At 47.0% G+C, this 19,261-nt stretch overlaps 2 long non-coding RNA genes across 2 annotated transcripts; both read right to left on the bottom strand.

Annotated features, from left to right (window-relative positions):
* Window positions 1-7,865: 7,865 nt before the first annotated feature.
* LOC132449919 (uncharacterized) lies at window positions 7,866-9,971 on the bottom strand. The gene is made up of 3 exons (XR_009523703.1): window positions 9,665-9,971; window positions 8,415-9,230; window positions 7,866-8,275 (listed from the first exon to the last, which is right to left on the bottom strand). It is a non-coding gene; the product is annotated as an uncharacterized LOC132449919 (long non-coding RNA).
* Window positions 9,972-10,952: 981 nt separating this feature from the next.
* Window positions 10,953-12,031, bottom strand: LOC132450140 (uncharacterized). The gene is made up of 2 exons (XR_009523805.1): window positions 11,987-12,031; window positions 10,953-11,946 (listed from the first exon to the last, which is right to left on the bottom strand). It is a non-coding gene; the product is annotated as an uncharacterized LOC132450140 (long non-coding RNA).
* Window positions 12,032-19,261: the final 7,230 nt, after the last annotated feature.

The raw sequence follows: 19,261 nt of genomic DNA, 5'->3' as shown, positions 1-19,261 counted from the left end.
AAGAGTTTTCACTGCAGGAGAATCTGTGCTGGTAAGGATCTACCGGGGCGAACCTGATACGATACGAACCCGTGACGATAGCCAGTTGCGTGGCAAGCATCCCGTTGAACCTCTCCACTAGCCCATCACTCTGGGGGTGGAGGGGGCGTCGTCCTGGTCTTGCTTACCCCCATGCCTTTGCACACCTCAGCAAAGACTTGGGCCTCCATGTTCCTCCCCTGATCGCTGTGCAGTTCCTGAGGTGCCCCGAAGCAACAAAACATCTCACACACCAGGCGCTCGGCTGTGGTCACCGCACTCTGGTCGGGGACCGCATACGCCTCCGGCCACTTCCCGCTCTCTGTGGTGGGGAATGGGCCCAGGATGTCCACCCCAACCCGCTCCATGGGGCCCCCCACCTGGTATTACTGCAAAGGGGCATTGGAACGTCCAGTCGGCCCCTTCTTAGTAATGCAGGACTCACAGCAGTGAACGAAAAGCGCTGTGTCCTTCCTGCAACCAGGCCAGTAAAAACGCTGGCGCAGCTTGTTGAGGGTCTTGGCCACCCCGTAGTTTCCTGCCCCCACCGAACCGTGGACCGCATATAGCACCCGTTGGTGCTACATGCTACAGTCCTTGGGCACTAGCAACTGCCACACATCTCTCCCCCAGACCCTGTAAAGCAGTCCATCACGCTGTGCCAAGGTGGCCCACTCTGAGTAGTAGGTCTTGGTTTCCACAGACAAGGCAGAGACAGCTTGCTAGGAGGGGCGTGCCTGGTTGTCAACCCACTGTCCCACCCTGGCCAGTGTTGGGTCACTGTCCTGTGCCGCCTGCCACTCCTGGTCTTGCATCGCAGTCAGCCAACCTTCATCTGGCCCGACCTGTCCTGTGGCAGCTACCTGGAGAGTAGCTCCATCTCGCTCCTCCTGGCGTTGTCTGCACAGTGTCTGCAGTCCTCACAGGGGCATCGGGACCGGGGCGTCGGGTCAGGGGCGTCGGGACAGGGCATCTGCATTGCTTTGCAGACGCCCAGCTCGGTGTTGGACTTCAAAATCGTAGTCCTGTAGGGCCTCGATCCAACGGTCCACCTGACCCTTGGGCTCCTTGAAGCTGAGCAACCAGGTCAGGGACGCGTGGTCCGTCCGCATAAGGAACCGTTGGCCATAGAGGTAGGGGCGAAAGTGTTTTAACGCCTCAACCACTGCCAGAAGCTCACGCAGTAGTAGGTGACGCAGTTGTTGTGCTCGGGGCGAGACAAGTAAGCGACTGTAGTAAGCCACCACCCTCTCGCCCACTGCTCCCTCCCGCGACAGGACTGCCCCCAGTCCCACGTCACTGGCATCTGTGTCCACTATGAAGCTGCGGCCAGGGTCAGCTGCACTGTCGTCCTCCCAGCTGAACTCCATCCCCTTGTCTGTGAGACTGTGTAGGGGGGTGGCAATTGATGCAAAGTTGCAGACGAACCGTCGATAGTATGAGGCGAGTCCCAGGAAACTGCGCACCTCACTGACATTTCGGGGGATGGGCCAGTTAATTACCGCCTTCAACTTTGCAGGGTCCGTAGCCACGCCTTCTGTCCCAACCACATGGCCCAGGAACCTGGTCTCGCAATGCAGTAGGTTGTACTTTTTCGGGTATAGGAGCAGCCCTGCACCCCGAATGGCCTGGAAGAGGTTCTCCAGGGCCATCTCAAAGTCCTTGGCATGGACCAAAAGGTTATCAAGGTAGACCACGCACTGTTTTCTGTTGATGTGAGCAAGAACCATCTCCATAAGTCTCTCGAACGTGGCGGTAGCATTGCAGAAACCTAAGGGCATCACCCTGAACTGCAAGAGCCCTTGGCCGAAGGTGAAAGCCATCTTGGGTCTTGCATCTGGTGCCAGCTCCACCTGCCAGTAGCCGCTCCGCAGGTCTAAGTGAGCTGAACCACTGAGACCCTACGACTTTTTCCAAGGCATCATCTATGCGGGGCAAGGGGTAAGAGTCCAGAAAATTTGGTTACATCGTTCAAGTGACGATAGTCCACACAGAACCTCCAGGTGTCGTACTTCTTTTTGACTAGGAGGGCAGGGGCAGCCCAGGGGCTGTTGGATGCCTCTATAACCCCCGCCTCAGCCATCTCCCGTATCATCTGCTCTGCTGCTTCTTGCTTGGCAAATCCTAGCCGGCGGGCTCGCAGTCTAATGGGCAGGGCCGTGGCAGTGTCAATTGAGTGCTGCACCAGGTTAGTTTGGGTATAGTCCTGATTTCGTGCAGCAAAAATGTCAGTAAACTGCTGGAGCAGGTCCTGCAGCTGTTGTCTCTGCTGAGCATCGAGTCCATCACTGCTCAGCTGGTACAGCTCCTGGATAGCGTTGTCAACATCTGACAATGGGGGCTGGGGAGTCGCAGCCCCCACGGAGGTCGCTGTTGTCGTAGGCGGCGCCGTTGTCACCTCAGGGGATGGCGACAGTGGCTGTGGAGACGGCGCTGATGCGGCGCCGCATCACCCTACCTTCCCCCCTTGACGGCGTTGGAGGGTCAGCATCTCCGTGCCGAAGTGACTGTTGTTCCTCGACACATCCACCCTAGCCCCCCAACAAGTCAGCAGATCCAGCCCGATGATGCAGGGGTCTAGAATTTCGGCCCACTAAATCTTGTGGGTTGTTTCGGTGTTCCCCACCTTCACTGGCAGCGGGAGTTTCCCCAGCATCCCAGCTAGTTCTCCGGTTACTGTTCGGATCTTACAGTCGGTGGGCGTCCATCCTGTCTCTGGAAGCACCCGTGGGCGCACAATGGCGATGGTGGAACCCGTGTCCACGAGGACCCAGCAGGGGTGTCCCTTGATGGAACATAGGAGGTAGAGGCCATGTGCGTGGCCCCTTCTACCAATCTTGTCATTGTTCTCAATGGGGTCTATGGTCGGTTGGACGGGTGGCAGTCTCCCCAGGGTGCCTACCCGCATTAGTTTCCAGACTGTGGGGATCTGTGGTGTTTTGATGCAGGGGCGGGGGCGAGGCCGTTCGGGGCTCGGTGCCCCACTTCTCCACAGTGCCAGCACGGGTCGTTGAAGCGGCGTTCCCGGGACCCATGGGTTGGTTGACGTCGGTCTGGTCGAGCTGGTGACGGATGAGTCTGGCAGACGAGCCTTCCCTCACCGTCCCTTTCTTCATCGCTGACGTTGGCCTGGCACACCTGGGGACTTGTTTGTTTGCGTTGGGTCATAAAATCCTCCACCCTCTCTGCCTCCTCCAGCGCAGCACTGAGGCTGGTCGGTGCCATGATGCAGAGTTGTTCTCTCAGTCACTCTGGTGTGAGGCCATGGATGAAGGCGCCCAGGGCTAGCTCCTCACGGACTGCTTCCTCAAACGTGGGATAGCCATGACATGCATAGAAGCGCACATGTGCGTCATTAAGTACCCATAGTCTCACCCTCTTGCGGCGCCGGCGGGTCAGCTGGTCTCGCATGTTGTCCTTTGAAACCCGTTGGCCAAAGCGTCGTTCCAATGTATCGCATAGTGTAGTCGCTCGGTGGGCCTAAGGTCGAGCAACACCTGCAGCGCCTTCCCCTCTAGTGGTAGAGCAACATGGGAAGCAGTGTCTTGGTTGTTCCACTTGTTATTCGCTGCAGCCAGCTCAACTTGCGCTAGGTACGGCTCCAGGGATGTAATGCCGGCTTATCTTGGGAGCTTGAAGGTGTTCCGTGGTGCTGGGCTAGCGATGGGCATGCTGGCAGCAGTGGCCGGCGGCGAGGAGGTCAGTGTCTTTGCTTCAAAGACACTGTTTCCCCTTATTCTGGCGACTTTATAAACACCAAAATGAGTTGTTCACATCATTGTGCACTTTCACATTTTAGCCAAAGAAAGGAGGATGCCTTACTGCTTTCATCTTTACTAACATTTAAGTAAAAATTAGACTCGAGAAATTCTATGTGCCGCTACCATACAGTCTTTGACCGCTGACAGCCAGCTACTAGGGCTGTCACTTTTTATTCGAAGTTCGAATATTCGTTCGAAGGTGGGGTGAAAAGTTCGAATTCGAAGTGTAATTCTCCATTCGAACTGTAAAAATGCGCTATAAAGAAGAGAGCGGCGAGTGGCTTCTCCTCAATAAAGCGGCCCTCCTGGATCCCCGCTTCTCCCGGTTAGTCCACCTTTCCCCTGCACAGAAACATCTCGTGACTGAAAGCCTCTCACACGAGCTCACTGAAACGGAGACCGACACTGATCGCACACGACAGGGAGAAAAGTCCGCTGCTGCGCTGGGCGCGATGGGCAGCCTGTTTGGGGACTTATAGGCTACAGCACGGCTGACACAAGCAGCTGCAACGGTAACGGAGAGCTGCGAGACTACTTGTAATTTTCTTTCCGTAAGGAATAAAAAGAGCAGCATGCCGTGTTGGAGGTCGGCCTCACAGATTGTTCGTTTATATAGGCTGTGTGTGCCATGGACGACATGCGCTCCGCATATCGCGCTCCGAGCAGTTATTGTTAATGTGTAAAAGACAGCCGCACTTGTGTGTCGGAGCTTCCTCTTGTTGTGTTTACAAATGTGTTATCAAAGATGTGTTTTTATCCTGTGCTGTTATGAATTCAGTAGGTATACGTGAGGTATACGAGAGCAACATAAAAAATCAAGACTGTTGTCGTGTTCTATGGGGGGGGGGGGGGGGGGGGGGGGTCGAATGTATTCGAATGTATTCAAATTAATTATGGACATTCGAAATTCGTTCGAATTTCATTTTTGGAAAAAGTGACAGCCCTACCAGCTACGGAAACATTTAAGGAAGTTTCCTTCATGTTGAGGTGATAGCTGACCATTATCGTCTCTCTTGCATGAAATGACCTACACTTGAATGATGTTGAACGCTCAAAAAATGGATATACATTTTAAACGGATTATGCAAACTGAAAATATTACGTTTTTCTAACTTGGCATCTAATTGCGCTTTTCCACCATGGGTACTGACATACTCTTAATCCGCTTTTTGCTTCGTTATCCAGTGCAGATTTAAGTACCACTCGATGTAGCTGTTTGTCATGGCGACACCGACGCCACATGAAAGCAACGCCTCGCATTCCCCGTTCGTCAGCTACTAAAAAGAGGAACATCTGCACCTCAATAGCTAACCACAACATGTTTTTTTCGGTTTGCCATATTCTTGCTCCAGAGGGCACATCATCATCATCAGGGGCAACCTATAGGGCACTCATTATTTTTTGTTCACGTGTAAAGGGCAGCCAATAAGGCACTATCTCTCATTTTCACCACCATAGAGGGCACTTTAGCACACTTTTTTAACCATGGGGGCACCAGATGGGCAGAAGGGCACTAGAAGGGCACCAGACAGGCAGAAGAGCACTAGAAGGGCACTATAAGGACCAGAGGAGCAGAAGGGCACTATCAGGGCACTAGAAGGGCACTGGAAGGGCACTGGAAGGGCACTAGAAGGACCAGACGGGCAGAAGGGCACTATCAGGGTACTAGAAGGGCACCAGATGGACAGAAGGGCACTATCAGGGTACTAGAAGGGCACTGGAAGGGCACTAGAAGGACCAGACGGGCAGAAGGGCACTATCAGGGTACTAGAAGGGCACCAGATGGGCAGAAGGGCACTTGAAGGACCAGACGGGCAGAAGGGGACTATCAGAGCACTAGAAGGACCAGACGGGCAGAAGGGGACTATAAGGGCAATAGAAGGGCACCAGACGGGCAGAAGGGCACTATCAGGGTCCTAAAGGGGGCACTAAAAGGGCATCAGACGGGCATAAGGGCACTCATTAAGGCACGTCATTGAATTTTCTTGTTCTAGAGGGCACATCATCATCATTTATTGTATGAAGGAGCACCCTAGAGGGCACCTAATCATGTTTTGCACGTGAAAAGGGCAGCCAATATTTCCTCTTGTTTTCGACACTCTTGAAGGGCACTTTAGCGCGCTTTTTCAACCATTGAGCCACGAGGGGGGGCGGTCGCCTGCCCCCCCCCCTGAGTCCGCCACTGCACCTCTAACATCCTGGACTACATTCAGTTTTGCACCGAGACAGTACTGAGCACAAAAAACATCAAGGTGTTCCCTAATCAAAAACCCTGGTTGGACGGTAATGTGAGGTTGTTGCTCAGGGCGAGAGATACTGCCATTAGGTCGGGTGACTTGCGGGCCTATAGAACTGCCCGACGAGACCTAAAAAAGGGCATTAAGGAGGCCAAAGGTAAGTACAGACAGCGCATCGAGGGTCACTTCGGAACGAAGACCCCAGGAGCATGTGGAGAGCCATCAAAACTCTGACTGACTACAAACATAAGACTACTGAGGTCATGTGCCGACCAGTTAGCAGGAGTTTTTACAGATATTTTCAACCTCTCCCTGCAACAAGCAGCAGTTCCCAACTGCCTTAAGACCACTACCATCATCCCTATCCCCAAAAATCTGCCATTACCTGCCTCAATGACTCAATGAGCGGATGATACTATCGTACATCAGGGACCGCAACCGCATCCCTGTGGCCTGGACAGCTACCAGTTTGCCTATCAAGCAAAAAGATCCATGCTGTCTCCATCGCACTCCACACAGCCCTGACCCACCTGGAGTACCCGAACACATATGTAAGGATGCTCTATGTGGACTTCAGGCTTGCCTTCAACACCATAATCCCCAATAAACTGGTCCTCACACTCTTTAATCTTGGTCTCCCCACCTCACTTTGCTCATGGATCCTGGACTTTCTTTCAAACAGACCGCAGAATGTCAGAGTAGGACCGAAACAAGCTCCCAGACCAGGACTCTGTGTGTGATGACCACCTGAAGAGGAAGGCAAGGTCAATAAGCACAGATAAAACACACCCGAGACACACCTTGTTTGTCCCCCTACCATCAGGGAAGAGGTACCGCATACTGCGGGCCCGCACCACAAGACTGAAGAACAGCATTTCTCCCAAGAGCTGTAGCCTCCATCACAGCCTCAACCCCAGCCTCTCCCCAACTCCCTAACAAAGCGCTAAGTGCAACTCTCCACCAGGAGCAGTAGCTTCCAACACCAACAACCCCGCCCGCCCCGCCTCGCCCCTCCACAATATGTGCAGGGATCATTTTTAATCTGCACATCACCATTTATATATTTATACATATAAATAATCAATATTTTTTCCTGCACGGGTCCATTTTTGAGACCCGCCCCCGCAAAGTTCAGCACAAGATCCGACCGTCACCGTTGATAATATCAAAATGAAACCTGCACCCTCCCGAACCCGTTAATATTTGTCCCATTACCCGACCCATGCCCGCGATAAATCACACATAAGCAAAAATCATTCAAATTAATGTGCTTTAATTTTATCTCGCACTATAGGGGATTATCACGCTGATACGTAGTACTTCCGCATTCGGGGATCTTTGTGCACTGTCACATCTGGTGAATCACTCATTACTCTGGCGAACCGATGATGGAGGACCGGCAGTTCACTTTCACAACATCCCTGGTAAATGTACCCAAAGTCACGTTTTCTGACGTTCACAGACTTACCGAACAACACTCCATAACAGCCCTCTCCAAACTGGAGAAGGGATACAGTTTATTTTTCGAGAATTATATCTACGACTACGAAGGTGAGTGTCTGCTAGCTAGCTTACGCTAGGTAGGTTGGCTTATGCTAACGTCAGTTTGGCGTCAGCTCGGTCTGGAGGGATGATGAAATGATAAAAGAGATGAAAAATAAAGTAGGCTTGTACTTCTTTGGTACATATATGAATGTGTATCTTCAGCAAGAAGTGACATGAAAGTGAAATGAACTGAATGATTAAAGGAACTGAAAGAATAAACAGATTTAATTCATTCCCTTTTTCTGAGTACATCATTTACTACATTACATATTAACATTATTTAAAATACTTTCAGGATGGACTGACTGGACTTTAAAATTGATTATAGATGAAAGACTTCTCATTGAATTATATACATGTCATTCAATACATACAATGTTTTCAGTATACAGAATTACAGCTCCGGAAAAAATAAAGGGACCACTCCAAATGTTCAGTGTCTCTCGTTTTAATATTTATTTCTTATATTTAATAGTTATAGGTATATGTTTGAGTAGGAACACTATTCAACAGGGATGTAGCCTTTTAAATCAAGTGGTCCCTGGAAGTTGGTCATCACACAGCAGACGGTCCCCAGCTGGTTGACTGTCCCAGACAAGGTGAGAGGACAGTGCGTTCCCAGATGCGGTATTCCTTGACTCGGCGTATTGCTCTTTCCACGAGGATTCGAAGTCGGGCGATTGCTTGTGTTTTCAGAGCATCCTCTTCGGTGAACTGTGCAGTGGTTAGAAATAAGTTAATTAGTATTATTATTGTGAGTGCTTCAGTACATCTTAAACATTTGTCTCCATATCTTAATGGTCACATTTGGGTCACAGTTTTAATTTGAAACGTTCATTCCTTTCATGCCTACCTGTCATCTTGAAGGGTGGTATAATCAGCATTGCCCCACGGTGAGCTAGCAGCTTCTCAATGGTGTAACGCTTGTCTGCCATGCAGCCATCTCCTGGCTCCAGTAAATCCAGCAGTCCACTTCGTCCAGTCAGCTCTCGGTCAGAGATTGAGCCGGTGAAGAGACTTGACAAAAGTCACAGCACTTCAAGGGGCAATCCCAATCAAGGCCTTAAAGGTTGTCGTGTTCTTGTAAAATGAGAAAACCTCAGACTGGAGAGTGAGGGATTATGGATTCTGGCATCGCACCTCGGTGCAGACGATGATTACCCAAACATCTGGACTGTACTGCACAAATTTGCTTGGTATGGTGTTCTTGACTTGCTGTTTACTCATCCAAATGGGGAGGGAGTCAAGGAGCAGGTAAAGGTAGTTGGCCCACGTTATAACAACACAGGAGACAGTGGACACACTGACCTGAAACATGTCAGCCAGCACTTTTTCTTGCAGGCCTGCAGCAACCCGGGAGCAGAAGAGAAAAACTCATCAACCAGTTGAAGTCTACGCGTTGGACTGGGAGAAATGGGTTCAAATGTTTGTTTCTTTTTCTGAGATTTCGACCAATAGACCAACATGGAGGCAGATGGCTGAATAGCCTCCCAGAAGTCACAAAAAACATCTCTTGATGTGAATCTGGTGTAAAAAAGGATGTCCTTGTCTGAGACACAAAATCTGTGAAAAGGCACTTGACCCACTTTCAGCTGTGACAGCTCTCTTGTCAGCTCCTTGACTGTTTCTTCCAATTGCTGTATGCGTGCAGCAGCAGCATCCAGTGCACCTGTAGGAGATGAGAAAAAAAATTAAAACATCGGACCTAGATTTTGGCTGTGACTTGCATATTGGAAGTAGTTATTGGAAGTAGTTTGGACCTCTAAAGAAATTGATTTTTATAGCTCAATATTGCTTTTAAAATTACCTTTTTATAGCTCAATATTCACCTTTACATTTAATTAAGTAGGATATAAAATGCAGCATTTGTACTTGTGATGAAGCTTTTCACATTGTGGTATTCGTCAAATGCTGGGACATCAATAAGACTAAACATTTTGTGCCCAAGTTCTGAAAAGTTGACCTACCTCCTCGGTATAACCTACTAAGAGCCCATACTGTGATTAAACCATAGTTAGCACATCCGTGAGGTAGGTGGTTTAAGAACAGTAAGGGGTACTAGTAGGCCAATATTTCAGAACACTATTAAACACACTGACAAACCTGGTTTAGGATCAGGACCGAAATCATGTTCTGTCATCACCACCGAAGCTGCGATCTCCTCCATCGGCCCTTCTTCACAAGGCAGCGGTTGCTCCAGAGGAAAGGCTGGGTGAACGTCATGGCCTAAGCGAGTTGATGCACTTTTATTAACAGACTCCCTTCTTGGCAGTCCCCAGTTGTTCCACTTGAAACGGGAGGGTACAGACCCGATTTTCAGTCGCTTGATGTGACCCCGGTTGGTTACTAGCTAGTGTAGTCTGATTTACTAAAGTGCCGGCTACAAACAAACGTGCAACCTTGTTTTATTTTTAAGTTTGCCCCTTCATTCCGGCGAACCACTTGAATCCACGACTCAATTCAGTCGGGAATCCATGAAAACTTAAGTAGGGTTGGCGTTGTTTGTTAGATGTACAAAGTGGAACAGAGCAGTGACATCTAGCCTTTGTTTCAGCCATTGTTGAACTGCGCCAGAAGTGTTCATGCACATGAAGACAAATACCGCTCATGGAACCCGGAAGCGTGATAACCCTCTATTGGAGCACGTATGCTCTCTTGCGCTCCGCCTCCAACTACGAGATGCTTAGTTTTACGCCTTTCCTGCTCCCACACTATAGTCGAGGGGCACAGGGGAAACGTTCCCTCCAGGGCTGATCCTATCCTGGAGGTAACCCCCTTCACTTTGCCCGTCAGTGGGAATATGGTCGGAATGAAGCGGCCACCGATTACTTCACTAAACTCTAAGCTCTCCTCGTTCGTCCACTCACTTGCTGACGTCTCTCACACACACACATTGCCAGTGATATGCGCATGAGATACGTTCTCGTGCCCACAAGATACTTTCTCGTGCTCACAAAATACTTTTTCATGCTCACAAAATACTTTTTCGTGCTCACAAGATACTTTCTCGTGCTCACGAAATACTTTTTCGTGATCAAGAGATACTTTTTAGGGCTCATGAGATATTTTCTTGTGAGCACCAAATAGTTCCTCGTGCTCACGAGAAATGCTTAAAGGTCCCATGGCATGCTACCTTATGGATGCTTCAATATAGGTATTTTATGGGCCCCTCGCAAAGTATTTGACGTTCCCGAAATCCAGCCGTGCTGCAGAATTACAGCCACTATGAGCCAGTCGCACATTGAGCTTTCCCCAAATGTGCCGTTTCGGTGTCTGTAGCTTTAATGCAAATGAGGAGGAGAGAGGTGGGTCAAGGAGGAGGTTGCGTTCACACATTTTTGCTGGAAATTATGGGGAAAACATTTTCGCGGCGAGAATTTTGATAACAGAATTATGGAGGTAGATTTGTGTCTTTATTATGCAATCAAAAATAATAGGTTTGAGAGCAAAACTTTCCACACTGCAATCAAAAAATAGATTTGAGAGCAAAACTATCGACACTGCAATCAAAAAATGTTTTATTGCAAGATAAATTAATGTGATAAAAAAATTATTAATGGGAATCCAAAAGTTTTGTTTGCGAATCCAAAAGTTTTGTTTGCGAATCAAAAAGCTTTGTTTGCGAATCCTAAAGTTTTGCTTGCGAATCCAAAAGCTTTGCTTGCTGTTGAGCTGAATCTCGTGGGCGGGACCTACGCTGAAAGATGTAAGACACGTCTCTATTGGCCAGTCTCGATCGGAGTGACAGCTTGGCAACATCCACAGTTAGTAACGAGAGAGGGAGTTCTATTTCATGTAGGCTACGCCGTCTAGGCTTTGCCTTATGGGCTTGTCCCGTGCGCGCGCTTGCGCGCCCTGAAAATTCCGTAGGCCTCCCTGTCAGCCAACAAGGAGACCATGGCAGAGGAGAGCAGGGCGATGTTGTTGACCTTCGCCGTGGATTGAGAGGCACAAACGAACACCCTGTCCGTCAGGCCGACAATCTGCTTCTGGAGGCGGTCGGGGGGCAGCGGCTTTTCGGATGTTGCCAAGCTGTCACTCCGATCGAGACTGGCCAATAGAGACGTGTCTTACATCTTTCGGCGTAGGTCCCGCCCACGAGATTCAGCTCAACAGCAAGCAAAGCTTTTGGATTCGCAAGCAAAACTTTAGGATTCGCAAACAAAGCTTTTTGATTCGCAAACAAAACTTTTGGATTCGCAAACAAAACTTTTGGATTTGCAAACAAAACTTTTGGGTTTGCAAACAAAACTTTTGGATTCCCATTAATATTTTTTTTATCACATTAATTTATCTTGCAATAAAACATTTTTTGATTGCAGTGTCGATAGTTTTGCTCTCAAATCAATTTTTTGATTGCAGTGTGGAAAGTTTTGCTCTCAAACCTATTTTTTGATTGCAGTGTGGAAAGTTTTGCTCTCAAACCTATTATTTTTGATTGCATAATAAAGACACAAATCTACCTCCATACAGAATTGCCCAGTTGGTGATGTATGGTTTACTAGTGAAGCACATGAATAGGCGGAATATTAACGTTTTAGTCAATATAAAAGAATCAACCATCATATCACATACTTCAGTATTGAGTGACGTTATCGTCTGATGTAATCGACTTTGCTCAGTTTTAAACGTTGTGTACTGGCCTTCCATACAGTGGCAATGCTTCTCATAAAGCAAAGGGATAGTAGATGATAGGCCCCAAGGAAATAAATGCTTTCAAACTTGAAACTGATCCTACTGAGTTCTGTTCAGTTCTGATTTTTTTTTATGGGATAAAAAAACCTGCTGTGAAGAACTTTTAGATTCCCAACGCAGCGCACATGAACGGTCACTGTCGGGAACACGTGTAAGCGTGAACGTCATCACTGGCGAGCCATCTAGTCATCACCTGGAGAGTGAATGCGCCTTATTCCTGCATTCGGCACGTTATGCTCTAGGGTGTGGCTTGAGACCTCCATGATGCGGAAGCAAATCTCTCCTTGATTTTGCCCTGCGCCATTGAGCAATTTTCATAGGAATGAATGGGAGGCCATCGGGAGGCCATGTTTTAGTCCGCTGTCCTTGCACAATGCACTTCCACATCAATCTGAAGTAGACTTAAACGAGACATGGAGGAGAAAGGGATTGTCGCCTGCGATTGTCTCTCGATGGAGCCCTGCTGCCCGCTGACGAGGCACCACCGCCTCGGAAGCGGGCAGCGTGCCTCACGGCGGTGGTGCTGTCACGTTAAAATTGTACCGGGGGCGAAAAATGTACCGGCCTACGTCATCTGTTGTTTACATCTTGACAACCTGCCTGGTAACAGACGACGCGATCGTCTGTTGCCGTGCAGGTTGCAAAAAACATTCGGCTCATGTTTCCAAAAGACGAAATAACATAATACAGATAACGGATCGCTTGTTTCGCTAGATAACACTTGTTTTTACTTTATATTTGTATTGTATTTAATTGTTTAATCGAATAGCAAAAGACGACGCGATCGTCTGTTGCCGGGAAACAGGCGATCGCGTCAAATGACGTAGGAAGGTTCTTGAACATTCATAAATGCGATTAAACAATTAAATACAATACAAATATAAAGTTAGCAACGCCAATGAATGTTAATGGTAAAATAAGTGTTTTGTCTTGTCACGCTCAATGAAGGAGAGCAATGAACGAGCATGAAAGTTCGTGAATGTTCAAGAACCTTCCTACGTCATTTGACGCGATCGCCCGTTTCCCGGCAACAGACGATCGCGTCGTCTGTTGCTATTCAATTAAACAATTAAATACAATAGAAATATGAAGTAAAAACAAGTGTTATCTAGCGATCCGTTATCTGTATTATGTTATTTTGTCTTTTGGAAACATGAGCCGAATGTTTTTTGCAACCTGCCCGGCAACAGACGATCGCGTCGTCTGTTACCAGGCAGGTTGTCAAGATGTAAACAACAGATGACGTAGGCCGGTACAATTTTCGCCCCCGGTACAATTTTAACGTGACAGTGCCTCGTGGCGGCGGGCAGTGGGGCTCCGATGGGAGACAATCGTGGGCAACAATCCCTTTCTCCTCCTGGTCGCGGTTCATGTACATCAGGGAGTCAAAGCCAAAGTTCCTTTCCCCCCAATTCCTTCTCAATCATGTCTCGGTGTGGAAATACCAGAGACGTCAGAGAACCCGACATGTTATGCGCCATAACACCAACAGCGGAACGGAACGGAAGTGTACAACAGTCGTAGCTCATTCTCTCATTGGCGGGCCAAATTCTCTGGGCGGGCAAAGCAGAGAAGGGGAGGTAATATTTCCCCTCATGACGACATAAGGGGAAAATTCCAAATCGGCATCTGAGCTTTGTTTTTTTCAAAGGCAGAGCAGGATATCTATTGCTCGTTTTGCCCCTAACGCCATTTCTAGCTACTGGGGGACCATAGTCAGGCTAGGGGAACTCATATTAATGTTAGAAAACCTCATAAAGTGACATTTTCATGCCATGGGACCTTTACATTTTTTTTTTACCCTATGTCCCTTTAAGGGTTCCGTAGATTGCAAATGCATCAGTTTCCACCCTAACTTATCGGTGTCCACTTTATAAAGACTTGAAACTTGACTTGGACTCGCATCCAACAACTTAAAATGATGTTGGATTAAGTCTACAAACTATTGCAACTACACATCATCAGAAGGCCAACACTAACCTGTTTCAAGATGGCCTGTTGTTTGGTAAGTTTTCAGAATGCATGCTATTAGATAGCATTTACCAAAAATGATGGGCCAAGAATGCAAATACATGAATGAGTGGATCAGTAATGATTCTATGGTTACCATGACAATCTTGGTTTGGAAACAAGTGGCATGCATCACATGACACGGTGGCTGTGTCAAGTGCATTCATTCACAGTCGAGTGGAGAGCTCACCTAATATGGTAACACACATCGCTGAGGACCTATCAAATGGTTTCAGTTTTTTTCTTTTCGTGATTGATTTGAAATGCGTTACGGTAGTTTATAATGATTTCTCATGCATTCAAACCCCCCTTTTGACAATTATACACTGCTTCCTTCTGACAATACTGTGATATCTCAATAACAACTCAACTATGAGCAAAGACTATAAGACCATGAAGTGTGTGATCAGTATTCACAGTGCAGAACCCTGTTAGTTATTGTTAAACATGCTCATAACCTGGAGCAGAGTAGCGTGGAGAGCGAGAGTTGTCCTGAGACTACTAGAATGACTACAGAATGGGATCAAGTTTTCCACCCTGCATTTGTAAAGGCTTTTAAGATGGTGTTTCAGATATAATAGTCAGTTATAACTTGTTCAGCTTTGATGAGGGTAAGGTTGTCTACTCAGCATCAAACAACAAGGGCTTCCTCCTGTTGTCCTTTCGTTATCATCCGGCCTGGATTTATTACTGCCATTCGTCCCCAAACTGCCCACTGTGTGCACGCAATGTGATAAACCCTTCCCAACCCATCTGGACTACTGAGATATCCTATGGCGATGTTTAAATCTTATTTATTTAATCAGCTTTTAAACATTGTATACTCTAAAGTTCATATACAAGCATTTCAAACTATAAATATAACCGCAAGCGGTGATTAACGGGGTCCGAGCCAAATTAAAAGTCAAGATCACACTAATGGACGATATATAAATGTGACAAATAATTATGAAGGAAAGATGTTGATGAAGATGTTCTACTTAATTCCACTTAAAGGAAAGATGTTGATGAAGATGTTCCAGGTGATCCTTAGGTTGAGAATTCGAATCCCGTTTATAGCATACTGAACATGACATTTGGCCATTACTTTGCAGCTCACCTGAAATCTGTGCCTCGGATTTCAGGTGAGCTGCAAAGCAATAGCCAAATGTCATGTTCATTCAACCCGGTATCACGCGATTTCGTGCTCATGCGCACAAACGTTAATCTATTGAAGCGTGTTCCAGAGCACGATAGCCGACTTTTTTCGTGCTACAAAGAACGAAATGTAAACCAATGCATTCTGAATGGGAGTGTTCTCAGACAATTAACGTGATCCACAAAACGGTACGAGAGAGAGAGAAAGAGAGAGAGGGAGGGACAGAGAGAGAGAGCGAGAGAGAGGCTTCAGAAAGGGTGTTCTCAGATAGTACAGTGCACCCTAGTTGTGTTTATGCCAAAACCACAAATGCTATTTATATATATTGCCTAATTATATACATTGCCTATATATACATATAGGCTATATAATTAGGCAATAATTATATTATTTAGCGTGTAATGAGACAATCTATAGCCAAATTGTCGAAGATGCCAGAGAATCTCCGGAAATATCAGCATGGGAAATCGGCGCATCAGACCCATGAACCTATGAAGAAAGACGTAATCTCAAGCGGGAGAGAACGTTTGCGGTGCTGGTTTTTGTCACGTAAGTACAGGGCTACATGCATTGGGCGTTAGACACGCAATTCAACCCATGCACACGCTCGAACCTGGTCTCACGAAAATACTTGACACTGTCACGTTATTTAATCTATTGAAACGTGATCAGGGACACGTAGGCCTATTTTCTAAATTTTGTATTTCAATTGGAAGTAGGCTATTTGTCGTGTCACTAAGCACGACTTCCAAACTAAGGTTCTGTCCGGGAGCGTTCTCCCTAATGTCCCTTATGGAGCTCCGTACAGATCATTCATTGTGGAAAATTGTCTGTGATAACTAACAAATGACAGCTTTAGGCCACCCGTTTCTACTTAAAATTGTCTGTGATAACTAACAATATGACAGCTTTCTACTTTCACCTTTGATACTGAGAAATTGTGACAATACACATATATATTAAATGCAGGTGCGCTGCTCTGTAGGCAAACCGTGAAGGAAAAAAGGGTAGCTGCTTCATCGGTTCTTTTTAGAATTGTATGTCTTGATGTTTATTTCATCTAGCCATCTATTCTCTTGTTTTTGGCTATGTGAATGAAAGTCCGCGTCGATGCCTCGCAAGTCCAGTGTCGCTAGCGGACGTTGCCATGACATCTAGAAATCATACCGTATTTAATGGGTTATCATTAATACTGATGTGTAGGGGTTGATTATAACTCGTGACGTGAATAATATTGTTTAGACCACGGTCTGGGGGAATACTCGTATTCTGATTGGCTGCAGTGCGTGCATTAACTCCTGATATAGCCCTACAGACACCTGCTAAGTAGTTCCAGTCAGTGTTTAGATTCTCTGCCTGAGCCCGAGCCCGACGCGCAGAGGCGCCGCGTCCCATTAGGCATACCAGGCAATTGCTTGGGGCCCCGGGCCACTACTAGGGCCCCCAAAAGCCCCCCCCAAAAAAAATTACAATTAAAATTCGCTCCATACCCCGCCCCCCCGTCAACAATCGCTCCGAACACCCTCCCCCCCCCCCCCCCCCCCGTCAACAATCGCTTCGAACCCCCCCCCCCCCACCCCCCCGTCAATAATCGGCCCCCTAAGAATTCTTGCTCGCAACGCCCCTGCCGACGCGGGCCGATATTTCCCACCACTATACTCGGGCCGGGCCTTTGATCAAACATTTTTATTTTTATTTTATCATTGGTTTATTGGCCTAATCTGAGGAGAAATCTATGCCATAAACAGAAATATTATAGGCCTTTATTACACGGGTCTTCTCAATGCCGTGGAACGCTCCGTTCACTTGCATGGGTAGTAGTCCGGTGACTTGTCTACCCCAGCGTCTTCCGTTGCTAAGCGACGTCACCGTCTTTGCGGACAAATTATTTCTCTGCTGATCAACACTACGAATGGCCAAAAGACTTGTATCCCCCCCCCCTTAAATAAATATTATGGCAGAATTATTATTATTATTAATATTATTATTCTCATTCAACTTGAACGTGTGTTTTTACAGTAGAGTGGTGGAGAGATGACGTATGTTGGCCAACCCGGAAGTGAGCGTCGCCCTGGATTCCCTCGACAAAAAGCCAACGGGTTTTGCCATTGGATTTTGGAATATTGCTGAAAAATGTGCATCTTTGAAGCACCTCCTCAAAAACTGAAAATAAATAAAAATATCCGTGCTCCAAAGAACGAAATGTAAACCAATGCATTCTGAATGGGAGTGTTTCTCCGATTTTTCCATGCTACACAGAACGAAATGTAAACCCATGCAAATAAAGACTTCATGGTCATAATAAATTAAATATCATTAATTTCCTGAGTGTGTAGGGTGGTATTCTATTTTTTTCAACGAGGCTGCATCCAGTCACTTGACCGTCATGGTTGCTATGGTGGTTGCTATCGACCGCCCCCTCTAATCCTTACATGGTTCTTAAAACCACGCGGCAAAGGAGCTGCCGTCAATTGTGTTGTTTTTGTCGTAAACTAGGGTCCGATGGTTAGAAAATAGACAGATATTCCAAGGTATCCTTAAAAGGCAGCTTGGATGTTTTAATCTTCTGCAGTTTAGACTTCTTCTATAACCTATTTTTGAAAGCAAAACACCAAACTCATTGTTTTAACGAGGCAGAGTTTTCTTCCTATTTATGTCTAGTGTACAACCCTACTGTCCAAAAGCATCACCCCCCCCCCCTCCCCATATGGATTTGGAGAATTGTTGCCACGTCCCAGTGGTGGAGGTATCATATGTATGAAAGAGGGCATTAAATTATACTACAATGATCAATTAGGAGGCCGAAGCCCTAAAGGAAGTGATGCAATAGGTGACTGGGTCGAGAATATTTAAGTAAGCTGTACCTTGGGGTCTCTTATATATCAAAGGGGGTCTCAAAGGACGCATATACGCTTCAACCTGTGGCTCCAGCCATACAGGAAATGACTCAGCAAGTGCTCCATCTCGTTGCACCTCACCCAGCAGCTCGCTTGCAAGATTTTGGCCTGAAGTTCTTCCCAGACCTACACCGTAGCCATCCAACCTGCTATCTGAGAATCAGGCCTCTCTTTAAAGATCCCATGCCATGCTATTTTATGGATGCTTTAATATAGGTATTAGTGGGCCACAAACACAGTATTCAAAGACGTCCCCGAAATTCAGCCATGGTGCAGAGTTACAGCCACTCCGAACCAGTCGCACATTGAGCTTCCCCCACACGCGCTGTTTCGGTGGGCGTGTCAAGGCAGGTCAAGGAGGGGGGTGGGGGTGTGGCCCTGAGCAGCTTGTAGCCACAGTACCATGCGCTCTGTTTACGGTGGATGTATCGCAATGGCTCGTAGAAACCCATATTATACATAGATATCTATATCATATAATATATATTATCACCTGGCCCTGAGCAGCTCGTAGCCACGGGACCATGCGCTCTGTTTACGGTGGATGTATCGCAATGGCTCTTAGAAACCCATATTATACATAGATATCTATATCATATAATATATAATATATATTATCACCTGGCCCTGAGCAGCTTGTAGCCACGGTACCATGCGCTCTGTTTACGGTGGATGTATCGCAATGGCTCTTAGAAACCCATATTATACATAGATATCTATATCATATAATATATAATATATATTATCACGGCCGAAAGCTGTGTGAGCCTCCAGACGATAGGCTATTATGAATCTCAAACGACCGCGTCTACTTCAGATTGATGTGGAAGTGGAAGAACCAGAGACGTCGGAGAACCCGACGAAGTCCTTTGTGATTCATTATATCGTCTGGACGTGCACACAGCTTTTGGCCGTGATAATATGTATTATTTGATATAGATATGTATTATATGATATTAT

The sequence above is a fragment of the Gadus macrocephalus genome, chromosome 21, assembly GCF_031168955.1.
Source record: "Gadus macrocephalus chromosome 21, ASM3116895v1".
NCBI classification, from domain to species: Eukaryota; Metazoa; Chordata; class Actinopteri; order Gadiformes; family Gadidae; genus Gadus; species Gadus macrocephalus.
Note: the sequence above shows the minus strand (reverse complement) of the source record. Positions and strands in the feature narration are given on the sequence as shown.